Raw genomic sequence first — 12,653 nt, forward strand, 5'->3', positions numbered from 1 at the left:
TTTGCAGAAAATGCCCAATTGCATTGCTTCCCTAGGAAGTAGTTGGATTTCTACTACAGCGTTATTTACCTTTCTACAGTGCTTGCCACATTTTGAATCCTTTAAAGTGAGAAGTAATCTTATTTTCCTTCAGTATGGGAGGTTTTGCTGGTTACTGTTGGTTGAATGATAAGCATTTTTTGCTGAGTAAAAGTTCTTAGTTTTCAGACAGAGGAAACATATCTAATTAGTAGCTATCATGTGCCATAGCTTAATCAACCTCTCATTAACATTCTTATCATCATAATTTTACAAAAAGATTTCTTTTCATGTGGAATAGTCCAAGAGGAAAAAATCAGATGCAAGACTGCATTGCAGTGCTCTTCTTTTTTCACCCAGCATGTTGAGAGTAAAGCATTACTAACTGTTGTAATAACAAAAACCCTCTTACCAGTGTTATTTACAGTCTTGAGCAGGATGCATCACCAACCCTGAACTCAAAGCCACCTTTAAAACCTTTGATAATTTCTGTTTTCATTCTGCATGATTCCAGGCAAGAAGAGGATGACACTGAATAGCCTCTTCCCCCTTCACAAAGACCTTTTTATTCTTTTTGGGTTATAGAAAGAGAGGTTTCTCCTCCTGTTGCTGTAGGGTGCTCCCTTGCCTATCTCCATAGCAATGCTTTTGCAGCAGCAAGAGCTGGCAGACAGAAAAGGTGTCTGAGAACAGCTGAATATCCCTTCACCTGAGTCCCACTGCTATGAAATATTCCCAGATGGCTTCTTAACCCTGGAAAACCAGCCCCTGGCTAACTAAATGCCTCCCTACTGCTCATATCAGTGTTGGGCCTCAGGCAGGCTCAGTGGGTAGGTTCAGTTCCAGTCCAGATTGTTCCCTTTTCCCCCGGTCCCCTTCCTTCTCCAGCTTTCCCTGCTGGCTCCAGCCCCTGCCATTTGACATACAGATGCAGCTCAGACCCCTGATACCTTTCCTGCCCAAAACAGAGGCTCATTTATTTAAGGCTTTGATGTGAACTAAAACTGAAGGAGTTTGGATAAACCCCCCACCTGCTCCCACATTTCAGTCTTTAAAAGGAGGGACGGGGCTCCCGGGGAAGGAGCCAAGTCCTTCTTCAGCAGACACGGTACCAGGAGAGCAAGAAAGAAAGGATGAAAGAATGACTGCTGTGTCCTTCCTCCAAATATCTGTTCTCTCCTCTAACATAAACAACCAAAACTGTCTTGTGACCCCAGACAAAAAACCTTCACCTCCACATTGCATTACAGCTTCACCCCCTCAGTGATCCCCACTTGCAGGTTAGGGCTTGGGGTTTTTTGTGAGTGCAGCAGGAGGTAAAGGTCTTCAAGGAGAAGGGTTATATAATTTATAAACATGAGAAATGCACTTATTTACTCACAGTAGCATTTTGGGGAATGGGAGAAAAGGAAGGAAAAACCCTGAATCCTCCTAAGTAGTTATGTAGGTGGTATGTTGCCCCCATGTTTCAAAGGAATTTAATTTTCTTTTGTGGTCATGAAATACATCAGCTGACATTTCTTGCTATTATTGACTCTAGTTTAGACCTATGTCTTTATTCAAGCAGTGGATCAGCCAGACACCTACATTCTAGAAAATCATATGCCAGTATTGATTTTCTTAGTGGTAATAATTCACCACCAGTAGCAGCAGCAACAATGCTTTGGAAGCTGATTTCCTAATGGCATTTCAACATTTGGGGACATTTTGTGCAACGAAAAATTCAGAAACTACAGTCCCACATTTACCTGCTTAAATAGAAGACTAAATTAGACTAAATTAGACTAATTAGACTGAATTTCTCTAATTTAGCTTTAGTTCTAAGAATACTGTGCTAGCACTTTGTCTCAGAAGTTCCTCTGCCAGGTGCAAAAGGAAGAAGGCCACAATTTGAACAGGAGTGAGGAAAAATGCAGCGTGGAAGGCAAATTCTTCTAATTGAATGTCTGAGGCCATGGCTCAAGTGAGGACACAGCTTGTGGGGGTTTCTGTACAGCACAGCTGCTTCTTCCAATACCACTGCCAAGGAGAGACAGTTTAAGAAAACAAAGTTTGATCTAGCACAGCTTCAAGCAAGAAGCAGAATCAGGGCTGGAGTTCAAGTCTGAATTCAGCTCTGGTTAAGCAGCAGGACAACATGGCAAACACCCTGCAAATCTCCCTGGCCCTGTGTATCTCCACCCCTGCAGCTGGGAGAAATATTCCAACAGCATCTGAGCTGCAGTGTGACCTGGCTGGAGTCATGCAGGGGTACATCCCTTTCCTGGGACTTGGAGCCCAACCTTTCCTCTCTGTACAAAGCTGGACATCACGTCAAAACTCATCCTAGTCAAAAGCATTTGAGAAAAAGTCTGTGGCGAGGAAAATACAGTTTAGTGGTGAACTTAAACAGGGGCCTATTATAGTTTTAGCATATGGTTTTATATTTCAGTCGTAGCAAAAATTCAATTTGAATATTTACTGCAAATTACCAATTGGTTTCTCTTCTGTAGGTTTCCCCAGAAGTTTCATGGGATCAAGTTTCCTTGAAATATTATTTTCAAGTGTGCGCTAACAATTAGTATATTTTCTTGAGAAGCATCTGCATGTCAGAGCTGTGTGCAGCAATCCCTACTAATCCCTGCAAACAAACTACGCTGCAATCTCACAAGAGAAGGAAAAGAACATATACATTAGTCTAAAATGTTTCTTTGTAAAAGTTACTTTTTCCTTTACAACTCGGTAGTGAAGATGGGAAATAAAAAGTAGGGCTGGGAAAATGAAAGCAGCAGTGAAAACAGCATAGCTGTGGATGAAAGGAATGTGAGCTGTGGGGAAGACAAGAAGAACATCGTTCGTATTAGTGTGAGGCAAACACAGAGGATGAAAGAACAGGGAAACATGGGAAGATGGAAAAAAGACAATTTTTTTGATACAGGATACAGTCAGAATACACTGATAAATCTGATCAAAAAAAGTCATAAGAAAAAAACAACTATCATTTGATAATATTATATGTGCTAATACTTGATTAGTTTACATTAAAATTTTCTTATCTGACAGTAGCAAAGCCAGACCCCAGGAGTCTCCTGGCAGAAGCTGGCTGACAACAGGGCTCTGCTTTGGAACTGCACTGTGAGGGCACTGTGAAGTGCCTCACCTAACCTTTGCAGTTATACCCAACTCAAATGTCAGACAACGGATTTGAGCTCGTACTGAAAAGAAATCCATGGACAGTAAAACTGGAAATGCACAGTTAGGACGTGTATACATCCTTAATTACAGCATCAAGTGGCACAGTGGAGAGGAGGATTAAATTATCATCCAAGACAGATCTGTTTCTTTTTCTCTAGTGTGCAAACACAAATACTCAGATGCCTTAATTAGAGCCATATGGCTACTGCATGGAGTCACTGCAGGGTATTGTTAATGCAGTTTGAGTGCCCAAACTACGCTCATTCACATGCTTTTGAATTACTCTGAATAGTTACAGATAATAGTAATCAACTCTGAAAACTCTGGTTGCAAAGGTCATTGGTTTTTCAATAATGATAACACTCCTGTGCTGTGTCTAACCACAGAATTCCAAGCACACCAACTCCATATTATGTAGACACATATCCACAGTCTGGTCACCTCCACAAGAACAGGTCATTTTGGAAAGAAGCCCAGAAAAAAACACAGATACAGGTTAAAATACTGATCCAAGTGTGTGTCAGTGTGCCATAATACCATTTGGCATAGCCGACAGGGGCACACAGCATCTCATAAAATTAAGCCCTTATATATTTTAGAAGAGCCACAAGTCAAAAAATAATGAAATAAGCAGTACAACATCTCCTAAAACAAATTAGGAAACTGGTGGAGTGGTTCAGTGAAGAGCCAATGCAGGTAAACATTGATTTTAGATGCAAGGATAGACAAAAATAGTTTAGAGGTAGCAGAACTTCACTTCTAGATGATTTCCTGCTAGAAATCTTAAAATATAAAGTAGTTCAAATGTGTTGAATTCTGCTTTGACTGTGTATTACTACATCACTTGATGCACCAGAAGACAGGTGTTTCCTTAGCTGGTCAGGAATGAGGACAAAAGGGAAACTTAACAAGCTGCTCAACTGAAGGTAGAAAAACCCTGTGTTATAAGGCAATGCTTAACAATAAATGGTGATGTAAGTGGATAATAGGCAAATAAAACCAGACAGTAAATTACTTGTTGGCCATATGCATAACCAGGATCTTGTGGACATAAACACTCCCACTGAAACTACTTGTTACTAAATACTTGAGGGGGGGGTTGTGAAGGGGAATAGCACAAGTAGGAGCATTTTACAGTCAAGGAAGAAAGCAATAGAGAGAGAAAGAGAGAAAGAAAGAGAGAGAAAGAGAGAGAGAAAGAGAGAAAGAAAGAGAGAAAGAAAGGAAGGAAGGAAGAAAGGAAGGAAGAAAGAAAAAAAGAAAGAAAAAAGAAAGAAAGGAAGGAAGGAAGGAAAGAAAAAGAAAGAAAGAAAGAAAGAAAGAAAGAAAGAAAAAGAAAGGAAGAAAGAAAGGAAGGAAGGAAAGAAAGAAAGAAAAGGAAAGAAGGAAAGAAAGAAAGAAAGAAAGAAAGAGGAATACTTATCACTAAAAAAACCCAGGGAACTGTTTCTTTACAAAATGAAGAGGTTTATAAAGGCCAAAGTGGTACCACAAGCGAAGAATGATATAGACACATTCCTGATTCCATCATCTAGCAAGGTCAAATATGGGGATAGTGTTGCAGATAGCAGAATTTTTCATTGCCCATTAGCTTTTATAATTTTATATTAAGAAAGACAGAAAAAAAACCCTCAAGAGCAGTATTTTATTTCCCTGTTTACTACAAGACACCACAATAAATCAAACACCCGCTGTACCTTCAGTGCCCCATTATTATCAAGAATTGTCTGTTATTTCTATCATTGTCCTACTTTTTATTTCCCTTGTGTGTTTCAGATCTATCTCCCATTAACTAGAGGGAGTAAAAAGCTGAGAAGGGAAAGGACAGAAATAATGAACAGAACGTTTTCTGCTCTGTGGCTGCCTATAGACTCTGGTGGACTGGCCCTGCTCATACCCCTGCTGCTCCTGCAGCAAACTCACCAGGCAGTATATTAAGGAACTCCTTGTTTCTTCTTTCAAGGAAAAAATAAATTAAAAACCAGAGAAACTGAAAACTCACCAAAAGATCCTACTCAACAGAATTTTCCCAGTTTTACTCTATTTTCTTATGCCTGTGTACAAATTCTACATACCAAATGATCATGCTAGCACACTCTGACACACTTGAGAACAGTGTTCTTATAACATTAAGCGAATTTACCTCTGCCTTCCCACTGCCATGTTCAGCAGGGAGCAGTAATGCAGATGGCAGAGGAAAGAGAGAAGCAGGTGAGGAGGAAGCATAGTACTGTCCATAAAAAATCCTAATATCTTGATTAGATTAACAGTGTTCCTCCAGATCTGATATCTCAGAAACCTCATGAACCAATTTACACTAAGATGGATACAAGAGCCAACTGCACCAAGTAAAACCAAGTTCAGTCAAGCATCTCCTCTCTAGCAATCACCAACAGCAATTGCCCAGGAATTCTATTTTGATCTAAATATATATATTAGATCTATATATATATATAAATAAAAATATAATACTGCACTGTATTTTCTGGAAATTTCCAATTCACTGTCTGATGAAGCAATAATTATTAGGAGTATATTTGGGGAAGAGATAAAAAAGTAAAGAAAAGATAAAAAGAAATAAAAAAGATAAAAAAGTAAAGAAAATAAGGAATAAAATCCTAACACTTTTAATTCCTAAAAAAAAAAGGGCTAATAGTTTATGAAGAAACATGGCATTTTCTCCAAATCTCAGATATATTTGTAAAAACAATCACTAATTTAATTCCGATTAATTCTGTATCCATGAAGCAAACAGCGTTTCTCTTATACAGAATTTTCCCCCATATTTTTTAATATTTTCCCCTATATACGTAAAGTAAATGCCTAGAAACAGCACTAGTTCAAAAGTTAATTTGAAAACAATGTTAAAGTTGTTTTATGAGTTTTAAAATAATTAAAGTTTGCGTTTTGTGGTACCACTTACTACTATAATTTGTATTAAACTGCAGTCTCGCTAGAAAACCTGTAACTATTTCACAAACAAATGGGCTTTTCCCAAATCTAAGGTCCCATCTGGCAAACACAAGCAGAAGACGTGACCTGGATGACCACCCTGTCAGTACAGTTTGAAGGGCCTTTCTCATTCTTTGAGAAGTCCTCCCAAAAATTGTCACAGGAAGACAGTGGGAAACATGAGGTGTGGTGTTGGTGTCCAGAGCCTTGGCAAGAGGAGGTACCACGTCAGGCAGAAGTGTTCCTGTGTGTGGGAAGTGGACTCTCCTCTGTGCTGTGCAGAACACCCCTGTCAACAGCAGCTTCTCCACTCACAGGAAAAACCCAGCTGAATAAAAGTTGATCATAATTAAGTAACCTAAAGCCTTGCTGGATGTTCAAACAAAACACCATGTCTGTTCTCTACTGAAGTGGCTCTGCAAGGTTATAAATAATTTTCAAAGCATAATTTCTTCTAAATATCTAAAACATTTAAAAGAGTCACCTGTAATTAAAAAAATACAATGAACTATAAAACTGGTATCTCAGTCCAGATAATTGTAACTGAGCAGGCAGGAAAAGGGTTTGGGTGGGAATGTCACTGAACTCTTTTCTTGAACACCTGTCTCCATTATGAGACAGTATCCAATAATTAACCTCACCAAGAGCCAACCAACAGGCAGAAAGACACTGAACCTTGGACAACTTTGAATGATGTGTTAGAACCATTGCTGAGACAATATAAATGTCAACAAAACCCTGCTACACATGGGTCTGCCTAAATTATATTCCTCTCAAATGTCACACCATAGTTAATGCTGCTAAAGAAGATCATGGGAACGAGCATTCAACAGGAGTTTGTTGTACTTACAAAAGAAATAAAGATCCAAATTCCTCCCAAACTCACCTTTAAATCAATTTAAAAATGAATGAAGACTTTTTTTTCCTTTTAGAATACAGGTGGCCTCAGAAAAAATGTGCCACCTTCCCTTGAGAATGTCTCTTTGACAGTCTAACAACAAGCTAAACGGTATTGCACAGAAAGTTATGCAGAAAAAAACCCTCGTAAGGATGAAATAATAATAATAATAATAATAAAATCCCCTAGAATTTTGTATACACATTAGAAAAATGGCATTAGCTGTGATTATCATTTCACATATAGAATGACAGGTAGGTCTCCTTGCAAGTATGGAGATGGGTGGGGCTCTGAGCAACCTGGTCTAGTGGAAGGTGTCCCTGCCCACGGCAGGGGATGGGAACAAGATGATCTTTAGGGTCCCTTCCAACCCAAACCATTCTATGATTCTGTGATCAGAGTATTTTACCTACAATCTGCTTCTAAATCCAAGAAGAACATATTACCAAACCCTCAGACATGGCACAGGGAACTCGCATGGCATGGAGTGTGGTTTCCTCAGCTTTGGAAGGCTGCCCTTGTGCTTCCCGAAGCAGACGCTGGATACCAAGCAAAGCACAGCTGTGGCTTTGTGGCACTCTGGGATGTAAAATGAAATGTCCTTTCCCCAAGCTATACAGAGGACTGCTCTGACATTTCTACATTGACAGATCTACCATGCAACTTGAATGGACATGCCATACACCCTGGAAAACACAACCCTGAAAACGGAAGAGGTGGAATTGTGGTATGGAGCAGGAATTGCCTTGGTTTCAGGAACAGCACACAGGGACTGCCCAACCCCCTGGCATGGCTCACCTGGGCCAGCCCAGCTGGAGGCTTATCCCTGGATAAAATACGACTGGTGATGGCAGGGTGAAAAGGGAAGCCACATAATTAATCTGGCAGAAAAATAAATGCCACACAGTGTGTTGGATGTATTTTAGAAAACCCAACTGCTGTCAGAGCAAATAATTGCTCTTGTGCACCTGCTGAGAATGTGTCCTGCCATTTTGCTTTGTGAAGTTCTCCACCTGACAAAACTCTCTAATTTGGTAATTTACTATATAGATTACATATAAACAATGTACAGACCCAATATCATACCTGTAAGTGTGATTATTGGTCTTCCAGTGAAAGTTCTAGATGTTGGTCCTCCTCACTGTTAAGACAGTCTGCACAACAGAAATTCCCTTGTCTTGATCACATCACCATTTTGCTGCCAAAAGAAGTTAGTTATCAGTAACAGTAGTGCTCAGAGCTGCCCAAGGCCTTGATACTTCAAACCATGATGCCTTTGTTGATTGAACAAGAGCATTTGTCTTTTGCCACGTCTGTTGAGTTCTCCCACCTGCATGTGGCACACAGCTTTCACCAAACTGAGTGATCCCCCCTCGCAATAAAATATTATCTCAATAAACGCAACAAAATACTCATTCAACCAAAACTGAGGAACTGCCTGGCTAAATGACTGTCTCCCTCCAGTAGCAGGAAGTTTTCTGGCAGCTGTGAATTTTCAGGTGTGTCATTCGGTGACACTGGTTGTGTTAATTTAATCTCTGCTCTCATTAATTTATTCTCTCATTCTCTTTGCTCTCATAATTGCAGGTCTTATGTTACCCATACCTGAAAACAAAGAGAAAAACAATAATAAGTCTAAAAATCAAAGGAAGCATTGGCAATGCTTCTGTGTATTTATCCTTAATCCTTCTTCTTTGGAGGGATAAGCATCCTTGCTTAGTAGCTGGCCTCCATGTTAACTATATTTTTTTTAACTTAATTTAAAGATACACAGAAATCAGTTATTCTCTCTCTTTATTGTAGATTGAGAGGATACAAGGTGTGGGCCATTCCAGAGATTAAAGCTGATCTACCACACTTGGCCAGGCTGGCTACATTTACGACATGAAAGAAGTCAGCAAGTACAAGGTCTGCAAACAGCAACACTTCAGATTTCAAAGTTTTATCACCTTTTGTGATAAATTCTGACTAGGTCCTTTTAATTCATGTCCAGTTTCAAACAAAAATCTTCTAAGAGATTTCTGTGTTCAGATTGTTACTTTCTTTTGTTATGTAAATACAGAACCATCAATATTTGAATGCCTAACTCATGCCTATTTTCACTTGATCAAGTCTATGGATTTGCCGTAATAGGATTTTTGAAACTAATATTTTAGTTTAGGATTGTCTAGTGTCTGTGGGAATACTTACTTCAGTTAGTCTGGGAGCAAGGTAACCACTAAGACCATTCCTATTTCTTAATGATTAATATTAATTAGGAGAACTGTATTGTTAGCACAATAAATATATATTTAAAAAAACCTGCAATTCAAGCACACAAAAAATGAAAACAATTTTCTATCATTTGGGTACTTCAGATAGGATTATTTTTCAATTCTTTTCTATGAGCAAAGGTAGAAAACAGTAAATGTCTCCCCTTTCACAAACACATGGGTGGGATTTACAAACACATATTACTTAACTTTGCAATCTCAATGAACAGGCTGAGGAAAGTGAAAATACACATTTACCATTACTGCTCTATGCTGCAGAACAATATGTAAAGGACAGGCTGTCTTTCTGAATGCACACCTTAGAGCCTGGCACTCAAAGACCACACAGATCCTCTGGCACAAATAGGAGAAGATAATGGAAATGGCTTTTTAGTAACTTCTCACAGCTCCAGAACTCTCTTTGTTTTATTTTCTTGGAAGTTTGGCAGTAGGAATTATAAGCTTTGTTCAGATTTTGAAACTGGGACTGGAGAGGGCAGAGGAAGAAACACAAAGTCAGTTTGTGATTCAGCAAAGGAATGACTAACAAGATAACATTACCCTTGAGAGATGAGGCCACCAGAGCACGACAGGAGAATGATGTCCCAGTCAGACTCAACCTGGAAGACATTGCTCAAGACTGGCAGAAACAGTGATAGTTCACTCTTGTTCAAAAAGGAAAAGTTGGAGCTATTTTAGAGTTTGAAGAGCACCTGTTTCTAATAGCCCAGCACAAACATTTGTGTGGACAGGCCAACTACATGCTGGACTGTAGAGAATTTTCCTCTCCTCTCTCCTTAACAAAAAATGTCTCTGTTTGAACAAAAACTTGCCAAATATCTACAGCCCTGAGAGCAGCTCAGAACAAGGACTGATTTAGATCATTTACAAAACTTTCAAGTGTTGGCTTTTCTCTGTTGTAATAAGACAAGAACAGTTTTATGAACCCTGGAATGAGGGAACAGACACAGATGTTACATTCCTCTCTTTGGGTCCCTTTGCTGCTTTCTGTTATGATGGGAGCATTTTTTGTGAGCTGGTGAAATTATGACCCTGCCCTATCAACCTAAAAAGAATATGTGTAGCATTACGGTAGTTGATAATCTCCAGCAGATGGATACACCTCTTACAGTTCACAGCTGAACTCAGTCCTATCCTCACCAAATTCCTAAACACAAGTTGTGTTGTTTCAAAGACAGAGTTACCCTGTAACAGCAACAAATGGATTAGAATGAAGGGAGGGGAAAACAAAAGCTGTTCAGCAGTTACTACCAGTATGTTCAGGTGATCAGTGCTCAACTAGGTTGTGCCATGGTTCTAATCTGACATTTCACTAACTGAGAATCTCACCTGGTTTTCTGTTGGAAAGATCAAAAAGCATTCATGTGTGAAAAAAAACTTCATCATTGTACAGAGTTTATTTGTACTCTCACTCAGCTGTGCCCTTGGGCAGCCTGACTCAGTGTCAGCAACCCCGGGGTGCCTGCGTGCACTTCTCCTTCATGGTTTTTGTTTATGTCTGCTAATTCTGCAACTCAAATTCTTTTTGCAAGGCAAATACCAACTGCAGGCAAACTACAAATCTCATGCCCTGGATTTGTAGTTCTGTGCACTGACAGACGAGGGCTTGCCCCTGCTGAATGGCCAGCTCAGCAATCCACATGCAGTGAATGTTGCGTGTCCTCACTCTGAGGGTCTTTAATATTTCATCAGGGTTTCACACCAACATAGAGTTCAGACTGCATAGGCTGCCCAGGGGAAACAAACACCCACAATTCATGTTTTCAGGGCACTTTAAGTCCTGCTGGTAATTTTGAAAACCTTGGCCTTTGTGTTACTGTTTCTGTGTACTTACCGAAAAAGAGAGAAGAAATCTTGCTCTGAGTAAAAGTCAGAGGAAGTTTTGCTATCGATTTCAGTGACATCAAGATTTCTCTCAAGAAATTCAACAGATGTGTTTAATGAAACACTGGTTGACTTGGACCACAAGTTTCTAACTGTGGTGCAGCATTTTCTACAGATCCACAAACCACTCAAGATACTAATGCCCCTGCCAAGGGATTGTTCTTTGAGTTCTGCCCTTTAAGACAGCTGCCCTTGTTGTCTGAGTGCTTAGGCCATGCTCAAGTCCATCTTTATCTGCTTTCTGGACAGGGGTCTGAATTCAACATCCCACATGTTGAATTCCACATCCTCCATGGATGTGGAACTGGACCAATATACTGTTACTTATCTACTGTTACTTAGCCCCAGATTACTTTGTTTTCACTGTTGCTTGTTCTAAAACCCCTTTGCAGATTACTCCCCTCATGCAGTCTATGGCACACATACATAGTACTCCAGACCCCACTCCAAAGTTGGATGCATCCTTCCATAAATACCAAAAGGAACCAAAATTTGCATATCTTTCAGTACATATATTCATGCGTACCCTTTTAAGAGATATGAAACACAGAAAACACTGCAAACGCTAAAATATCTCATCATGCTCTATAAAGCGTAAGAGTTTAGGCAGTTGTTCTTTGTGACAAACTCTGAGCTGTAAAACTTTTGGCAAAACCCTGTTTATTTGGTTGCTAAATGCTTAAAAGATGCTGCACCACTACCACACATCCACAGCAGAGTCAGCAGCTCTGTGCCCTTGTTGCACATGTGACCTCAGTGGCAGAGAGTGACTCTCACGGCTGGTCTCCAGCAGACGCTACTGAAGATCAGGCACCCTGTGGTTCTACTGCTCACCCCTAAATTGGCAGATGCTTTCCTCTAAAGCCTTGATTAGAAGAGATGATTACCAATATATGGGCTCCCAATTATCCCCTGATGCCATAACATGGTCAGGCTCGGATGCCCAGGGTAAACAGACCGGCCAACACACTCCACGGTACAGGTGCTCCTGCACGGAAAAGAGACTGAAACACAGTTTTGTTGTGGGACAATTCGAGCTTCCAACCTGCCTTGTGAGAGACAGGATGGCTTCTAGCCCCCTGATCAGACAGCTTCACACACAGAGACAACCTGATGGTGCAGGGTTTTACACTGCTCATTAAGAGAGAATGGAAAAGATACCTCACTGGATCTCTTCCTTATGTTGCTGCCAACCTAATAATTTTTTTTTCCTATAATGAACTAGGAGACAAAACCACAAAGTGAAATTTAGCATAACAGCAAAACAAATCTCAGCTTGATTCTCCTGCTTCTTAAAGTTACCACCAATTTCAAATATTCTTCCTGTACTTTAGAAATGGTCAGTTTATTTAGTAGTTGTTCATAAAAAATACTAACAAGAGACAAACATATTTTTGAATTTGCACTTGAAAAGGCCAAGAGCTTCTCAAATTATTTAAAATTACTGAACCAGT

At 39.8% G+C, this 12,653-nt stretch overlaps 1 long non-coding RNA gene across 1 annotated transcript in view; it reads right to left on the reverse strand.

The window, feature by feature from the left end:
- Positions 1-8,465: 8,465 nt before the first annotated feature.
- LOC113972760 overlaps positions 8,466-12,653 on the reverse strand; it is a 112,130-nt gene continuing 107,942 nt past the window's right edge. The window contains exons 5-6 of the long non-coding RNA XR_003535997.1: positions 9,553-9,648; positions 8,466-8,647 (exon numbers count right to left, since the gene is read on the reverse strand). This is a non-coding gene — a long non-coding RNA (uncharacterized LOC113972760). The remainder of the gene's footprint in view (positions 8,648-9,552; positions 9,649-12,653) is intronic.

This window comes from Neopelma chrysocephalum, unplaced genomic scaffold, assembly GCF_003984885.1.
Source record: "Neopelma chrysocephalum unplaced genomic scaffold, ASM398488v2 Primary Assembly neopelma1_96, whole genome shotgun sequence".
Lineage (NCBI taxonomy): Eukaryota > Metazoa > Chordata > Aves > Passeriformes > Pipridae > Neopelma > Neopelma chrysocephalum.